We start from the raw sequence: 19085 nt of genomic DNA on the forward strand, positions 1-19085 counted from the left end.
CCATGGGATTTTCCAGGCAAGAGTACTGGAGTGGGGTGCCATTGCCTTCTCCAAAAATAGATAGCTAGAGGGAAGTTACTCTGCATGAGCCCAGCCTCATGCTCTATGATGACCTTGAGGTGGGGGATGGGATAGGAGGGGGAAGGGAGGCTCAAGAAGGAGAGGATATATGTATAATTATGACTGATTTGCATTGTTATATGGCAGAAACCAACACAACATTGTAAAGCAATTTTCCTCCAAATAAAAAACAGTGGATCTATGGATGTGATCATAAAATTTGACTAGTGTTTCCGTATTTCATTTTCTAGATCTCAGTCCTTCACCCCAAAGGTACAACTAAAAAGGTTTTCATATTTCATACAAAACTCTTATATCATCAATAAGACATTGGCTTGTCCAATATTTTGATGCTGGTCTTTATTTCTAGGTAGTTTGGAAGAAACAGTACCAAAGTAATTGGTCATCAATGGACCCTCTAAACTGGGATTTAGCCAGAAACAAGCCTTACAAACAATGTTTGAATGGCTATTTTATCAATTCCCCTGAAGATCATAAGAAGTTAATTCTTTTTTTTAAAATTAATTTATTTATTTTAATTGGAGGCTAATTACTTTACAATATTGTGGTGGTTTTTGCCCTACATTCACATGAATCAGCCATGGGATTCTTTATATATAATGTGCCTTAGGACATTAGGGCATAATTTTCTAGCAGAACTTTTGTTAAAAAGGTTACACAATAATACTTTCAAAATGACATAGCTAATATAGTAGGGGCTTCCCAGGTGGCCCTAGTGGTAAAGAACCTGCCTGCCAACGCAGGAGGTGCCTGAGACTTGGGTTCAATCCCTGGGTCAGGAAGATCCCCTGGAGGAGGGCATGGCAACCCACTCCAGTATTCTTGCCTGGAGAGTCCCACAGACAGAGAAGCCTGGCAGGCTGTCCATGGGGTTGCAAAGAGTCAGACCCGACTGAGAGACTTAGCATGCACACATGCAATACAGTGGTAAGATTTACCTGTACACTGTAATATATGTAACAGTTATTTATTGTTAAACAGACATTTAACAATTATTAAATGTCTCAGATATATGACTGGAAATAATTTCATAAAAATCTGAAAGCATCTTTACCAATATATCTTAGTGAATAAATGCTCTTTGCTGTCTGAAGTAAAAAAAAAAAAAAAGTGGGTATAGAGATCACATATAGAAGTCAGAGAGATTCAAAGCTGCAGTGGATACTCTCCTGTGGTCCTGGAAGGAACAAACTGCCATGTTGTGGAGAGGACCAAGTGGCAGAGAATGGCAGTGGCCAAGGGCAACGCTTGATTGACGGCTATCAAGGAACTATGGACCTCAGCCCCACAGCCTCAGAGAAACTGCAATCTGCCAACAAGCAGTCAGTTTGGAAGATAACTTCAGATGGGCCCTCAACCCTGTCTGATCCATTGACTGTAGTCTTGTGAGGCCCTGAACAGAGGGCCTGATAAACCATGCCTAGTCTCTTGATTCATAGAAACTGAGAGATAATAAATTTGTGTGCTAAGACACTCAAATTTTTGGCATTTGTTACACAGCAATGAACATGAACATGAATAGAATACAAATACAAGTTCTATGGGCCCCAGCTCTAATTGAAAATGAAGTAAAAAGTGGGGCAGGTTTGGAGCCACGTAAGCCACAAGGCAGAATTTGGTAGGAGGTCCATGAGGGGACTGTTTATCCCCTTCCCCAACCCATTCCACCACAAGCACTTCTTTATGAAGAACATAGGTTACCACTCTCCCAAGTGGCCTGTCAGCTGAGCAGGTTAGATAGACCTTGCCAAATATTCAGTTCAGTTCAGTTCAGTCGCTCAGTCATGTCCGACTCTTTGCGACCCCACGAATCGCAGCACGCCAGGCCTCCCTGTCCATCACCAACTCCTGGAGTTCACTCAGACTCATGTCCATCGAGTCCAGGATGCCATCCAGCCATCTCATCCTCGGTCGTCCCCTTCTCCTCCTGCCCCAAATCCCTCCCAGCATCAGAGTCTTTTCCAACAAGTCAACTCTTCGCATGAGGTGGCCAAAGTACTAGAGTTTCAGCTTTAGCATCATTCCTTCCAAAGAAATCCCAGGGTTGATCTCCTTCAGAATGGACTGGTTGGATCTCCTTGCAGTCCAAGGGACTCTCAAGAGTCTTCTCCAATACCACAGTTCAAAAGGCGCTCAGCCTTCTTCACAGTCCAACTCTCACATCCATACATGACCACAGGAAAAACCATAGCCTTGACTAGACGGACCTTAGTCGGCAAAGTAATGTCTCTGCTTTTGAATATGCTATCTAGGTTGGTCATAACTTTTCTTCCAAGGAGTAAGCGTCTTTTAATTTCATGGCTGCAGTCACCATCTGCAGTGATTTTGGAGCCCCAAAATATAAAGTCTGATGGTGAAAACCCTGAAGGCTCACCTTGTTAAGAGAATGTCACCAACTTCTTTCAAATATGTCTATACTCTGTCCCCTCAGCCAGGTGTGTGTGCTGTGTAACCATCAACTAGTGGATGTAGAGTCTTGGGCCGATCATTCTGAGGCATGACCCAGGAAGGAGGAGGGGAAGCACCCAGCTACTTCTAGAGGAAGTGTCTTTTGCCAGGATGCCAACTCATTGAGGAACCAGGGCTCCCCCTGAAATGAAAGTATGAGAAAGGGCCCCATTTCCCCTTACTAGTTGTAAAATAAGCTAACCTCTAATTGGAGTGTGATCATTCCCCTTTCCTCTTTTCCTTGCATGAGATTGGCGGGAGGAAACCAAAGATTTGGCCAATTCTTGAAATGTGGCCCTTGGACTCCATGATGGAGACAGCTGCCCCTTGAATCACATAACGAGCTCTAGAAGTCCCACCTAACAAGCCCACCAGTTATCAGAATGTCTCTGACATGGCCAGTCACCCCACTGACTGGCAGCATTCACTCGGAGTGGTGCAGCTATGATGCTGAGTTCCACCCAGGCTCTGACTACTTCCATGCACAAATCAGGGCTTTCTGAGGTCATCAGCATGACTGGCATTTTCACAGCTGGGGCCAGGGTAGCAGCATGTCTCAGCAGGCTCAAGGCCAACCAGTTAGCTCTGGAACCTCTGTTTGCTCACGCTCCTGGGTGCAGAGGATCCCATCCCATCCCTCATGGATGCTGGACTTGGGAGAAATCATTTCTTTTTTTAATTTTTATTGGAGTATAATTGCTTTACAATGTTGTGTTAGTTTCTACTGTACAGCCAAGTGAGTCAGCTGTACATATACATGTATCTCCTCTTTTTAAATTTTTCTTACCATTTAGGTCAACACAGAGCACTGAGTAGAGTTCCATGCTATACAGTAGATTCTCATTAGTTATCTAGTTTATACATAGTACAGTGTATATATGTCAATTCCAATCTCCCAATTCATCCCACCCACCCTCTTTCCCTCCTTGGTGCCCATACACTTGAGGAGAACAATCTTGACAGTCATCTATCCTGGCTCTGAGGGCCCTGGGTGGCTCTCTGCCCAAAGTAGAAACTGATACATGGCTTTGAAAAGGAAAGTGTCAGTCACTCAGTCATGTCTGACTCTTTGAAACCCCATGGACTTTAGCCCACCAGGCTCCTCTGTCCATGGGATTCTCCAGGCAAGAATACTGGAGTGGGTTGCCATTTCCTTCTCCAGGGGATCTTCCTGACCCAGGAATCAAACCTGGGTATTCCACATTGCAGGCAAATTCTTTACCATCTGAGCCACCAGGGAAGCTTTGGTGGCTCATTGTTTGAAAAGACCTCTTCAGCAGCCTCTGCGAAGCCAACCCGCAAATGCCCATGGATGTCAACAGGAAGCTGTCCAAGGGCTAGAGGGCTGCTCCTCCACACTCCACGCCCTCACCCGTGGGCACGTGGCCACCAGAACCATCAAACCGACACCCAGACATACCCTCTAGGGGACTCTGGCCTCGGACATCTTCTCCAGAGTAACTGGCCCCCAGGCCTTTCTTCCACACCTGGAGGCCAGAGGAAAATGACAGCCCACCACCCTCCACTGCCCCATCACATGGAAGCCCATTTCAGGAATACCTGTCAACACCCTGATCGTCATCATCCAGAGCACATGTCTTTATCTTGGCAACCTCAAAAGAAGAAGTTGTCTTGGTTGGAAACCTGCTCAAAATGTCTGCAGAGCATCATCTCTCCAGTGGGAGAAGGGAGGAACTGGAAAGATCCACTCCTTCTCTCCAAGAAGCGGCTGCCACAGCCACGCTGGCTGCAGGTTCTCCATCCCCCACCGTCCTCTGTTTTGTTTCCTTCTCTGTGCCTTTTCCTCCTCTAGCACTTCCATTTGAAAAGGCTCTGGTTCTGCCTTCCTTTCCCCCTCATTGCACCTCACCCCTCTAGTAAACCAGGAGAAGCACAGAAAGACCCAACTCATGTGGCTCCTAACATCTTAGATCTGCTGGGGATGTGGTGGCGCAAGTGGTAAAGAGCTCACCTGCCAATGCCAGGAGATGTAAGAGACGCAGGTTCGATCCCTGGGTCAGGAAGATCCCCTGAGGAGAGCATGGCAACCCACTCCAGTATTCTTGCCTGGAGAATCCCATGGACAGAGGAGCCTGGCCAGCTGTGGGCCATGGGGTCACAAAGTCAGACACGACTGAAGTGACTTAACACACTGGGGGTGTGGGTTAAAAATGCAGAGATCGAGCTTCCCTGGTGAGCCAGTGGTGAAGAATCCACCTACCAACACAGGGAACACCGGTCCGATCCCTGATCAGGAAAGATATCACATGCTGTGGAGTAACTAAACCTGTGAGCCACAACTATCGAGCCTGTGCTCTAGAGCCCAGGAGCTGCAACTGAGGAGCCCACACGCTGCAGCTATTGAAGCCCGCGTGCCGTAGAGCCCACGCTCCGCAACGAGAGAAGCCCCCACAGTGAGAAGCCTGCGCTCTGAAACTAGAGAAGAGCCCCCAGGGAGCAACAAAGACCCGGTGCAGTCAGAAATAAGCACAGAAAAATGCAGAGAACTTGGCTTCAAAGGTTCATTCTGTCATCTCCCTGGTGGCCTCAGAGCCTAGCTGATGGGGAGCTGTATTCTGTCTTGTCAGTCTACATAGACTATGATTAAAAGCTCTGCTCTTGCACAGTCAGGGGGCAATCCATATGACACAATTAATACAATCAAACTGCTGAGTCCTTACTCTGTGCCAGGTTGGCTCTGTGAAAATGGTTTTACAAGCATTATTTCATTGAACCTCACAAGAGCCCTATGAAGTAGGCTGTGTTAGTTTGTGTTCTTAAATTCAGCCCCATTTCCCAGATGAGAAAACCAAGTCTCGCTGAAATCAGGTAATCTGGGCAAGGCCATACAAACGGTAAGTAATAGAGCTAGGACTCAAACCGAGTTCTGGTGGATTTCAGAGCCCAAGATTTGACCACTACATGCTGCTCCCTCCTTAATTAGCAAAATCTGGTATTAAATGCCCCAAAGAATCTCACATCTTAGGATAACTCGCTAAGTCATTATCAGTCCCTAATATCTTTGCAAAGATTTGCTGGTCATTTTAACAATAGAGTCCTGCCAAAAATGGCTCACTGAACACATATTGTGATGCGAGATCACACGATATTAAAGGGGATAGGTCTGTAGCATGGATGGCCAGGCTGAAGTGGGTTACCAGCAAGGGGAGCAGGAAACATGGGGACACTGTGAGATTCAAGGAAGAGCCAGAATGGAGTCAAGGGGCCCTGAGGATAGATTTCACAGCTTTAAGCGTGTGTTGGGTGCCAAGAGATCTAGACCCCAACTTCCCTCTAGCTCTCAAGCACATCCCAAGCAGAGTGTGTCTGAGGCTTTTTATTTTATCCTGTATTTGTTGCAGTTGCTATTGCTTCTAGCAATCCAATAATCCATCAGGCAGGTGGGGGGGGAATCAAAAAATCTTCAAGGAGGGAAAAAAGGGAAAAGAAGAAGAAAGGAGGTTAGTGATGCTGGGGCAGGCTGTGAATTCTCTGTTGCTGGCTGGCTCCTGCATTGGCAGTGGTTCCCTGGTGGGGGAGGCAGGGGAGATAAAAGGAGAAGAACCCAGCCACAAAAATAGGCCCTCGGCCCAAGCTGAACTATCTGTGACTTTCGTGAAGCCCACTTGTAACTTCTGGGTTTTATCTTAAGTTCCCTTAGCCCACAGGATGGGGCTAGAGAGGCAATCACTTCATGGCTATGACGAATAGCCTTTGGCCTCCCAATTCCTGGGTGAAATAAAGCAAAGTCCCATGTCTCCACAGGGAGGGAATGGAAAGAAGGAATGGTGATGCTGCCGTCACCAAGGGGTCCAGGACCATTGAAATAAATATGCCTCCAAGAATCTGAGAGCCCTGGCCAATCTCAGTTAAGGTCATATTTGGGGGTATCTTTAAAACCCCAGATTTCCTTACCCTTTAATCCCACAGACAGCCCTGAAACAGAGCAAAGAAGCAGCTGCCTACCTAGAGCTGCAGGAAGAGTTATCCAAGCACTCTCTGGTCCCCAGATCTTTCCATTCTCCTTGGCCTAAAACACCCACCATTAGAATTAGCACCATTAGCATTAGATCCACCATTAGAATTAGCACCGTTAGCATTAGACCCACCATTAGGATCAGACAACAAAGTCAGACTATTATTTCTTGAGGCCTCTCTGTACCACAAAGTCTTCATGTAGTCCTGCTATGTACTCAGTCCTGTTTTGGGGCTATGGAGACAATAATAAAACAGCGAACATTTACTGGACATTCAGTATGTGCAGACACTGTCTGAAGTGTTTTGCAGACACCATCCCTTTTAATACTCAGAGCAATTCTGTGAGGTAGGTGCTATTTATTCTCATGCCTCTCCCATTTGGCAGATGAGGAAACTGACAGGCTAAGTAACTGCCCGGGCGTCACATGCAGGTACATGATGAGGGCAGGATGTGAACTGAGGTCATTTGACTCCAGAGCCCATAAGCGCTAGGCTAAAACGACCCATTCCCTGATGACAAAGAAAAAGATACACGTGAAAAATGGAGAGCAGGACTTGATTGGGAATCAGAAGGCCTGGGTCCTGATTCTGCCCTTCTACAGCTCATCTTTGTGGCCTTGCTTCAGTCATAGCTGGGCCTCTGTTCCTGCATTTGTAAAACGAGGAGGTGAGACAAACTGGTCTTGTGTTCTTTCATGATATTTTAGGACAAGAATTCATAAGAAAATGAGGACTCAAAGGCTAAATAAACTCTTGGGTATTGACTCCATATAGGAGTCTTCTGTAGGGCCCAAGAGTCATGGCACAGGAAGCCAGAGTGTGTGTCGCCTGCACATGTGTGTGGTACAGGGGACGGGGGGGCACAGGGAGGCCACGAGCCAAGGTTAAGCTGGAGAAGTGTGTCCAGAACACATCACAAAGCCAAACAGGACAGGGAGCAGCAAGGCAGTACTAGACAGAGATCTAGCTGCAAATGAGGTCAAGGAAGAGGAAGGGTGAGAGCGGTGAAGGAGAACCTCAGAGGGGAGGATTCCCAGGTGGGAGGCAGTGCAGCATAGGAGGTTCCAGAGGGCACTTCTATGGGTGGCTCCATGTTAAAGTAGTGAAAGAGACTGAAAGGGACCTCTCGGTGTAGGGTGGAGCTGTCATGAAAAGCCTAGGAGGGGAAGCCCACACTCGGAAAGCCCATTTGCTAGGCAGAAAAGTTTGACAGCTTGAGGCCTGAGACACTGAGTGTCAGCATAGGTGAGCTGGGGTGGGGGCAGAGAGGGCAGTCACCAGCCCCAGGTGGCCAGGAAGAGCCTGAGGACTCTGGCTTGAAGTGATGTGCTTGGGGCACTGAGGCTTGGGTGGTACCTGGCTCACCTACATCCATTTTGCTTAAGGTCAGGTCTGCTCTCACACCTCTCAAACTTCTTTGGTCCAGTGCCTGCAAAAGAACCCAGAAGTTTCCAGAGAAATGCTGACAGGGCCACAGGAGGGAGATGCCAGGACAAGGGACATCAGATAGCAATGGATTGGAAAATGGAGTGTCCCAGAGCCTGAGGCTAAACAGAACATCAAGAGGGCAGAGAAAGAGGGACCCCCTAGAAGACAGCCTGGAGCTGCGCCAGGCTAGATGGTGGCTAGTAGAGGAGGAAAGGCCAAGATGGCCAAGGGCAGAAAGGAGATTTCTGGTTCACTGTGTTCACTGCAGGCCTCAGACGCAGAGAGGATCCCTGGGCACAGTGCTCAGGGCATTCTCACGCTCATTCCCTCATTTGGCTGCTGTCACCCCCACGCAGGGAAGAGAAAATTATTGTTACTTTGAAGAAGTACAATACGTAAAATAGATAGCTAGAGGGAACCTGCTGTATAGCACACGGAGCTCATCTCAGGGCTCTGTGATGACCTAGAGGGGTGGGGAGTAGCGGGAGGTCCAAGAGGGAGGGGTTGTATGTATCCGGGAACATTTCATGCAAAGATGGGCTCGATAAAGGACAGAAATGGTCTGGACCTAACAGAAGCAGAAGATATTAAGAAGAGGTGGCAAGAATACATGGAAGAACTGTACAGAAAAGATCTTCATGACCCAGATAATCATAATGATGTGATCACTAATCGAGAGCCAGATATCTTGGAATGTGAAGTCAAGTGGGCCTTAGAAAGCATCACTACGAACAAAGCTAGTGGACGTGATGGAATTCCAGTTGAGCTGTTTCAAATCCTGAAAGATGATGCTGTGAAAGGGCTGCACTCAATATGCCAGCAAATTTGGAAAACTCAGCAGTGGCCACAGGACTGGAAAAGGTCAGTGTTCATTCCAATCCCTAAGAAAGGCAATGCCAAAGAATGCTCAAACTACTGCACAATTGCACTCATCTCACATGCTAGTAAAGTAATGCTCAAAATTCTCCAAGCCAGGCTTCAGCAATTCGTGAACCGTGAACTCCCTGATGTTGAAGCTGGTTTTAGAAAAAGCAGAGGAACCAGAGATCAAATTGCCAACATCCGCTGGGTCATGGAAAAAGCAAGAGAGTTCCAGAAAAACATCTATTTCTGCTTTATTGACTATGCCAAAGCCTTTGACTGTGTGGATCACAATAAACTGTGGAAAATTCTGAAAGAGATGGGAATACCAGACCACCCGACCTGCATCTTGAGAAATCTGTATGCAGGTCAGGAAGCAACAGTTAGAACTGGACATGGAACAACAGACTGGTTGCAAATAGGAAAAGGAGTATGTCAAGGCTGTATATTGTCACTCTGCTTATTTAACTTATATGCAGAGTACATCATGAGAAACGCTGGACTGGAAGAAACACAAGCTGGAGTCAAGATTGCTGGGAGAAATGTCAATAACCTCAGATATGCAGATGACACGATCCTTATGGCAGAAAGTGAAGAGGAGCTAAAAAGCCTCTTGAAAGTGAAAGAGGAGAGCGAAAAAGTTGTCTTAAAGCTCAACATTCAGAAAACGAAGATCATGGCATCTGGTCCCATCACTTCATGGGAAATAGATGGGGAAACAGTGGAAACACTGTCAGACTTTATTTTGGTGGGCTCCAGAATCACTGCAGATGGTGACTGCAGCCATGAAATTAAAAGATGCTTACTCCTTGGAAGAAAAGTTATGACCAACCTAGATAGCATATTCAAAAGCAGAGACATTACTTTGCCGACTAAGGTCCGTCTAGTCAAGGCTATGGTTTTTCCTGTGGTCATGTATGGATGTGAGAGTTGGACTGTGAAGAAGGCTGAGCGCCAAAGAATTGATGCTTTTGAACTGTGGTGTTGGAGAAGACTCTTGAGAGTCTCTTGGACTGCAAGGAGATCCCACCAGTCCATTCTGAAGGAGATCAGCCCTGGGATTTCTTTGGAAGGAATGATGCTGAAGCTGAAACTCCAGTACTTTGGCCACCTCATGAGAAGAGTTGACTCGTTGAAAAAGACTGATGCTGAGAGGGATTGGGGGCAGGAGGAGAAGGGGACGACAGAGGATGAGATGGCTGGATGGCATCAAGGACTCAACAGACGTGAGTCTGAGTGAACTCCGGGAATTGGTGATGGACAGGGAGGCCTGGTGTGCTGCGATTCATGGGGTCGCAAAGAGTCGGACACGACTGAGCGACTGAACTGAACTGAACTGATAGCTGATTCACTTCATTGTACAGCAGAAAATAAACACATTGTAAAGCAATTTTATGCCAATAAAATATTTTTTAAAATAGGTTATTTAGAAAAGAAGAGGTAAATGTTGTGTGCAACAAAGCTCTTCCCATCAGGGTAACCACTTCATGGGAAAAGAAAAGTAGCAGTGAGACCTAGGAGAACAGAAATCTACCAGGCTTTCTTCAACTTTAAGGTACAAGAATCTGTGGTCAGAATGGCCTGGTGGGGGAAAAGCCACCGTGGGTGCAGTGCCCAGCACGGGCACTCACATGGCCCCTCCCAGGTGGTCCACTTCACAGCACCTGGTACAAAGAGAGCACTCAAGAAATAGTAGGGGGTAGAGGAGGAATAAATTGGGTGCTTGGGATTAAATAAATATAAACAACAAGGACCTATTGTATAGCACAGGGAACTATCGTCAATATCTTATAATAACCAATAATTGAAAAGAATCTGATAAAGAATATATATATATGAGTCACTTTGTTGGACACCTGAAACTAACACAACTTCATAAAGCAATTGGATTAAAAAAAAAAAAAGAAATAATACACTTTTTAAAACTACTAGTACAGACATGGACCATGGTGCAAAAAATGGATTCAAGGAGGGAGCTGTAAGTTACTAACCTACATGAAAAATCACTGATTCTGGGGTCTTTGCCCCCAGGGATTCTGATTCTTCCATGGGGGTGGGGATCATAGATCTGCAGGTTCCATAAGTTCCTGGGTACAGAGGTACAGAGACCAAACACCCCACTTTAAGGAAACCCCAATGTAAATCAGGGGTGACCACCAGGCCTGGCTGGAACAGAAAAGCTGAAATGGGGAGCCATAAGAAATGGATGTGGTGGTGAAGAAAAAGCAACTTGAATGATACGGAGAACTGAGGCCACAAGGGAAGACGTTTTGCTTTTCTAATGAATGTCTTTAAGAATTGAACCTCCAAGGAGTCCTAGAGTAACTTAGGGAAAGTTGACACCCCAGTCCTGCTATTAATTAACTGTGAGGCCTTGGGCACTCCCAGTCCTGTCTCTGGGCTGCACCTAAGAAGTAAGAGATTAGGCTGGACTTGGATCAGGGGTCTTTTCAGCCCAGGCATTCCAGGATTCTATGATTCACAGAGATAACCATTCAAGATTCACAGTTCATACCTAGAGAGGCTAGATTTTGCAGAGGTCCCCTATAAGCCTTGCTTGAGTTTGCCAACTGGGGACCAGCCTTCAGAAGTTTCCTCAAAAAATTAAAATAAAACTACCATATGATCCAAGCTTCCCTGGTAGCTCAAATGGTAAAGAATCTGCCTGCAATGCAGCTTATTTTTATTTTTTTCAGAAAACTCTCCTACTTTTAACTTGTAGAGAAGCCTAAACTACTTCCCTAGTTTTAAAAATACACAAGGTTGCAGGAGACTTGATTTAAAATTCCCCATTCATTTTTTCTTTCTCTTCAAGTGAAACATTAAAAAATTTTTTTTTCAAATCAGAAGTTAATCCCTATCAGAGAATTAACTATCCCATCTCAGAGAGTTTCCTCCAACTCTGAATAAGCAAACATAGGCCATTTCTACATGAAATAAAGTCTTTAGATCATTGACATTTGGCTACAGAAGCCACAGGCACAGAAGAAACAAACATTCTTCACAAGTGAAAGTAATATTATGTCTTTCAAAAATAGAAGATGGAGGTTTAGTGGGATTTTTTTTTTATCTCAGTATCTTAAAGGGCTTCTAGAAACCTCCTCCAAGTACCGCAAATGAACACTGAACTAATACAGAAACCTGTTCATATGTTTTATGCACACCCAGAAGAGTAGACTTTTCCTGCCTTATCTACTAGGCTCTGCTCAAAATGTGAACAGGCAGGTCTGCCTTGATTCCAAGGACCCTTTCTATTCCCCAATCCCCATAGGGCTCAGAAGAGTTTCCCCTTGACATACTTTCCATTTTTCCAGAACATCCAGGCTAATGGAAAGGGGAGAGCTGGATGCAATAAAGAAGGAAAGTAACCATGACCCACAGCTTATAGGATGGGGATAATGACCTTATTGATGTAAAAATGTAACATAACTTTATCAATCTTTAGTAGAATCTTTTCTGAACTATAGTGTCTACTATTTGTTCTTTTTTTCCATATCCATATCTAGACTTTCCCATGTCTTATCTCTTCTCTTTCTCTTCTCTTGTTTCCATTCCTCATTTTGAACATCTACTGTATTTACTATAGTAGATATCTGAATTATACTGTTACAATATGTTGTGTTTGTAACAAGAAAAATAGTTCCAATGTTCAAATGGGAGGTGTACAGTTTTATGTTTCTACTTTTCAAAACAAATTCAAGCAAGTTGCTCTGACAATATAGGGCCCTTTGTTTATTTTTCCCCCATTTAGCCTTGGCCCAAACAGATGAAACTCTTCCCCTCTCCATCAGGTTCTGAGTTTTTTTTGAGGGCTAGAACATCAAACTAATAAGACCCCAACAAGCTGTGTGACTTGGACAACTCATATAATTTCTTCATGCCTCCATTTCCTTATCCACAAAATGAACCTGTATGGAGACAGAACTAGGGTGATGGAGGAAGTAACTGGGATAAAGGAGATATGGCCGTCACAGTATCATGTCTTTATACAGTGGCCTTGAGTCTCTGCTCCAGTAGTGTCTTTTGTTTTTGACTTTTGAGTTATTTTTATATTCTGAAACAAATGATTTTTCAGAAATGTGTTTTGCAAACATTTTCTCATATTCTGGATTTGTTTTTTCGTTCTCTGGAAATTTAGCAGATGTTCCTTTGTCACAGAGAGAGAAATCTGGCACCTTGACCTTCTGAGAAGGAAGCATGACATAGCGGCAAAAGGATTAGGCCACAAAGTAGGACAAATCTAGGTGTGAATCCTGGCTCTTATCAATGACTAGCCTGTGATCTTGGGCCAGTCATTGAACTGTTCAGAAATGAAATTTCCTTATATGTTCAGTGGGGCTAAGAGCACCTTCAGCACAGGTTAAGTGAGGACTCCTTCACTCAATAACTGTTTGCTGAGCACCTACTATGTGCTAAGAAGAAATCAGAATAGTGCTAAAAAAAGAGAAGGGCTTGCTCTTACAGACAGTTTGATGAACTAATTCATATAAATCTCTTGGCATGAGGGGTAGCACATACTAAGCTCTCAATACATGGTAGCTAAGGTAGAATCAAGATTGCCGGGAGAAATATCCACAACCTCAGATATGCAGATGGAACTCTGATGGCAGCAAGTAAAGAGGAACTAAAGAGCCTCTTGATGAAGGTAAAAGAGGAGAGTCAAAAAGCTGGTTAAAACTCAACATTCAAAAAACTAAGATCATGGCATCTGGACCTATCACTTCATAGCAAATAAATGGGGAAAGAATGGAAACAGTGAGAGACTTTATTTTGGGGGCTCCAAAATCACTGTGGACAGTGACTGTAGCCATGAAATTAAAAGACACTTGCTCCCTGGAAGAAAAGCTATGACAAACCTAGACAGTGTATTAACAAGCAGAGACATCACTTTGGAGACAAAGGTCCGTCTAGCCAAAATGGTTTTTTCAGTAGTCACATTCAGATCGAGAGTTGGACCATTAAGAAGGCTGAGTGCCAAAGAATTGATGCTTTCAAACTGTGGTGCTGGAGAAGACTCTTGAGAGTCCCTTGGACAGCAAGGAGATCAAACCAGTCAATCTTAAAGGAAATCAACCCTGAATATTCATTGGAAGGATTGATGCTGAAGCTAAAGTTTCAATACTTTGGCAATCTGATGCAAAGAATCAACTCTTTGGAAAAGACCTTGATTCTGGGAAAGACTGAAGGCAAAAGCAGCAGGGGGCTGCAGAGGATGAGATGGTTAGATAGTATCACTGACTCAATGAAGATGAGTTTGAGCAATCTCCAGGAGATAGTGGTAGACAGAGGAGCCTGGCATGCTGCAGTCTATGGGGTCACAAAGAGTTGTACATGACTGAGCAACTAAACAACAACAACTATCATTACTACCCTCCTTTCTCCATGGGAAGACTGTCCTTGCCATGGCATTAATGACCTATGTCCCCCCTATGTCTTCATCGGTTTCCCAGAAGTAGGTGATGAGGCTCCCTGTATTATCTGCATACTCTCCAGCAGCCAGCCCCTTGGTGACCAGCAGCATTGTCAAATGGCTCTGTGCCCTGGGACCTGGGGCCTGGGGCTGTGGCCACGGCCATGTGATGACATTCCACATGCCGCAGGGCAACTAAACCCATGCACCACAACTACTGAAGCCAGCACTCTAAAGCCTGCATTCTGCAACTATGGAAGCCCACCCACCCTAGAACCCATCCTCCACAACAAGAGAAGTGACCACAATGAGACTCGAGCACCACAACTAGAGAAAGCCCATGCAGCGGTGAAGACCGAGCACAGCCAAAAATAAATAAGAAGATAAATAGAAATAATTTAAAGAGGGAAGTAGCATTATTATTTTCACTATTCCCATTTTACAGATGAGAAAACCAAGGCCCCAAAAAGGCATGGGGACACATCTGTGGTAATGCTATGAGGGCTGAGAGTCAGGGCTCTGCCTCAGAAGTGGCCTTTAAGTAATATCCCATGGGAGGACTCATGTGTAAGCCCACAGAAGCCCCATTTACTTGATGCCAATTACTATATTAATCACGAATCTCTGGCAATAACTGTTAACATCTCTAAAATGCTTGCTGTGCTGGGCACTGCACTACATGCTTCGTCTCTCATGCATTATTTCAGTGGCTATCCTAATCCTCCAAGGACTAGGTCCCATTATTACCCCATTTTACAGATGAGGAAACTGGAGCTCAGCAGCTTAGATGACATACATGAGGCCACAAAGCTAGAAAGCGATAGACCAGGGACCCAACCCTAGGGCCGTCTGATCCCAGAACCAGAACTGGACTATAGTGCCTCTAAAGTTGAGTGCAGGGACTTCCCTGGTGGTCCGGTGGTTAAGAATCCAACTTCCAATGCAGGGGACGTGGGTTCAAACCCTGGTCAGGGAACTGGGATCCCGCATGCCACAAGGCCACTAAGCCGACACGTCACAACTAGAGAAGGGGGCCACTAAGCCCGCGGACTGCAACTAGAGAAGCCCAAAAGCTGCAATAAGAACGCTGAGTGCTACAACTAAGACCCAACACAGCCAAATAAATAAATAAATATTAAAAAAAATAAAGTTGAGTCCAATATAGAAGCCACCAGCCACATGGGGCTATTTAACTTTAAATTCATTAAAGTGAAATAAAATTAAAAACTCAGTTTCTTGGTCACATTGGTTGCATTCCAAGTGCTCAGCCATGCGTGGCTAGTGGCTATTGAATTGACTAGTACAGACAGGGAACATTACCATCAACACAGAACGTTCTGTTGGATAGTGCTGGTCTAAGCACTTAGGCGCTTAGACCCTCCTCAGACTTCTATTTACAATGTTATTCATTGAAGGCAGGGTTTCTCAGCCTTGACACTACTGCCATTTGGGGCTGGAGAATTTGTTGTGGGGGCAGTCCTGTGCACTTTGGGATGCTGAGAAGCATCCCTGGCCTCTACCCACTAGATGTCAGTAGCACACCTTCCCCCTCGTTCTGACAACAGAGCAAGTCTTCGGATATGACCAACCACCCCTGGGGGAGCCGAAGTGCCCCCCACACCTCTGCTGAGAACCTCTGGGTTAAGGTTAGCATACGTATTTGAAGCAATCAAATGGCATATCTTATCACGAACTTACCTTGCTGCTGCTGCTGCTAAGTCACTTCAGTCGTGTCCGACTCTATGCGACCCCATAGACGGCAGCCCACCAGGCTCCTCCATCCATGGGATTTTCCAGGCAAGAGTACTGGAGTGGGGTGCTATTGCCTTCTCCAGACCTTACCTTAGCCTCCTGAAAACAAGCCATTTCACTGACACTTATTTTTTTCTAGTCAATCATGGTCTACAGTAATTTGCATTGAGTGGATTTAAGAGCTATGGAAGATTTCCTGAAAGAGGAAAACCATTTAAAGCAGCAGGATGGGCATGAAGATGCCAAGTGAGGATCACTGCGATTTACTGTATGATGAGTCCTTCCAATTTCCTCTCCATTAACCGTGACTATGAAGTTGTCAAGGCAGGATAAGGAATGACTTGGTTTAAAAAGCTAAAGGAGGGACTTCCCTGGCGGTCCACTGGTTAAGACCGCTTTCCAATGCAGAGTGTGCCGGTTTGATCCCTGGGATGGGGGAGGAGCTAAGATCCCACATGCCTCGAGGCCAAAAAACAAAAACATAAAATATAAAACAGAAGTAATGCTACAACAAATTCGATAAAAACTTGAAAAAAAAAAGGCCCACAGCAAAAAAAAAAAAAAAATCTTAAAAAAAGGCTAAAGGACTGTCAGCATAGAAAATCAATGAGGAAACAATAGGAGCAATCACATCACACACTGCATTTTGGCTACTAACTTCCAGAAATAACAAAATGCTGTGTTATTTGAGAAACTGGTGAAAGAATCCCCCAAATTCTAAAGTTGGCCCAACAGAATATGGGCTTTCAAAGATTCAAAATAAACTAGTGTAAACATTCCCATACAAAATGCTGAAATTTTGTTTACTGATGAAATAATATGACTCTTCCACATTTTTCATACATGCCTAAGGAAGCTAAACCTCCCTACAACAAATGCAACACTCCTTAGAAAGCTGTGCTGTGCTTAGTCACTCAGTCGTGGCTGACTCTTCGCAATCCCATGGACTGTTGCCCACCAGGCTCCAGGCAAGAATATTGGAGTGGGTTGCCTTCCCTTCTCCAGGGGATCTTCCCCATCCAGGGATTGAACCTGGGTCTCCTGCATTGCAGGTGGATTCTTTACCAGCTGAGCTACCAGGGAAGCCCTAGAAAGCTGCTAAAGACCAATGGAACCTACCAACTGCATCCTCAGAGAAATCTCCGAAAGCTTTGAAAGCCATTCACTCCTAAATGAATTTTTGCAGAAAGTTAAATATTTTAACAATGTTCTAATCAAAGGAGACAAACTTTTGGTCAGCTGGTAAATGTGGCAAGTAGTTTATTCAAGAACTTTCCAGAGATCTGGCTCTCCCCCACCTCCCCAGCAGAGGGTGAGGCTGGGGTTCCAGGGCGTTGCCTCCTGGGTGGTCACCTGCCACCCCAAGGCTCTCTCATCACATTTATGAATGGATAGAGCCTTAAGCAGATGCCACAGGGTGAATGCAGGTCAGCAAAATGCAACAGCCAGTCTGTACCCCTTGCCAGGGAAACTGGAATTAATAGTTTTTCTTCTAAAACTAGAAGAAAAAAAAATGGAAGAAGTGAAGGAGAGAAGGAAGCAAAGAACCACAGGATCTCTAATGACCACATTGTTGTTGTTGTTGTTGGGTCGCTCAGTCGTGTCCAACTCCATGTGACCCCCATGGACTGGTAGTCCGCCAGGCTCCTCTGTCCATGGGATTCGTCAGGCAAAAATACTGGAGTGGGTTGCCATTCCCTTCTCCAGGGGATCTTTGCAACCCAGGGATGGAATCCAAGTCTCCTGCTTGGCAGGCAGATTCTTTACCACTGAGCCACCAAACTCTTAATAACAGTGAGGAGTGGAGGGTGGATCTGAGCTGGCAAGCTGAATGACTGCAGCTCCACAAACATTTCAGGAGCTTTCTGCTCATCCATGTTTGCCTTCCCCAACTAGAAGGTCAAAGGGAGCCAGGCTTCATGTTCATCATAGCTCCCCTGGTGCCTGTCAGCCTCGGGTTCAAGAGAACATGCTACAGGTGAGAGGGGAGATGGCCTGGAGAGCATCAGCCACTGGAGGGACCTGGGGGTGGGTTTCTTCTAGTACTTGGGTGCTCAGGGCCAAGAAAGAATACATGGGACTTCCCTGGTGGTCCAGTGGTTAAGAATCCACCTGTCAACACAAGGGTTCCACATGCAATGGAGCAACTAAGCCCGTGAGCCACAACTATTGAGCCTGTGCTCCAGAGCCCATGAGTCACCACTACTGAAGGCCCATGTTTTAGGGCCCATGCTCGACAACAAGAGAAGCTACTGCAATGAGAAGCCTGTGGATTGAACGAAGAATAGCCCCTGCTCACCACAACCAGAGAAAGCCCAAACACAGCAATGAAGACTTAACATACTCAAAAATAAATAAATTTTTTAAAAAGAGAATGCATGAGCCCCCTGAATACAAACAACTGGAACTCAGAAAGAGCTAATATGTGTGACCTCTAATCTCAAATATAGCAGCCTCCACTGCTTTGGGGGACATCAGGGAAGTTTTGCAGTGAAGGGGAGAAGACAGGCCCATCAATTACAATAGTTCTTCTCTGGTCGGGGGTCAGGGCTTGTGGCAGGAGTGCTCAGCTTCCTGCATCCTGTCTGAGAGTAGGAGAAGCTGCCCATTCATCTCATCTCCTTCTTCCAGTTTCCCCCTCCCCGCTACTTCTCACCCCAGACTCTTGTCCTCCTTTACCTCTTGTCCTAGGGAGCCTATGCTTCTCACTCCACCTCTGGCAAGTTGCTGCTGACTAGGCTGACCACTCCCGCAAAAGGCAAGCTCCTCAAGAGCACCTTGGTTCAGTCAACAACATTCCTTCAACGAATATCAGTGCCAGGCACTGTGCTTGCTTAGCTCCAGGAAGGCAAAGCCTAAGTTTCTTCCACAATGCTCAGCACAAAGCTTGCTATAGACCAGGTGCACAGTCATTTTGAATGGTTCCCGAGTCGCCATAGGTCCTGTGAGGGACCTCAAGCTTCTTATTTATAGAAGCCTTAACTCCTTTATCTCCTCAAATGCTCTCTTATCATTTCCCCTGTGCCTTCAGCCCAGATTCCATAAATCATCAGATGAGCTTGGCCCTTTAACAGTGGCCACAGGAAGAGGCCATTTGGTCCACTAATCCCCCTTTTCCACCCCAAAG

Source organism: Oryx dammah, unplaced genomic scaffold (assembly GCF_014754425.2).
Source record: "Oryx dammah isolate SB20612 unplaced genomic scaffold, SCBI_Odam_1.1 HiC_scaffold_23, whole genome shotgun sequence".
NCBI classification, from domain to species: domain Eukaryota; kingdom Metazoa; phylum Chordata; class Mammalia; order Artiodactyla; family Bovidae; genus Oryx; species Oryx dammah.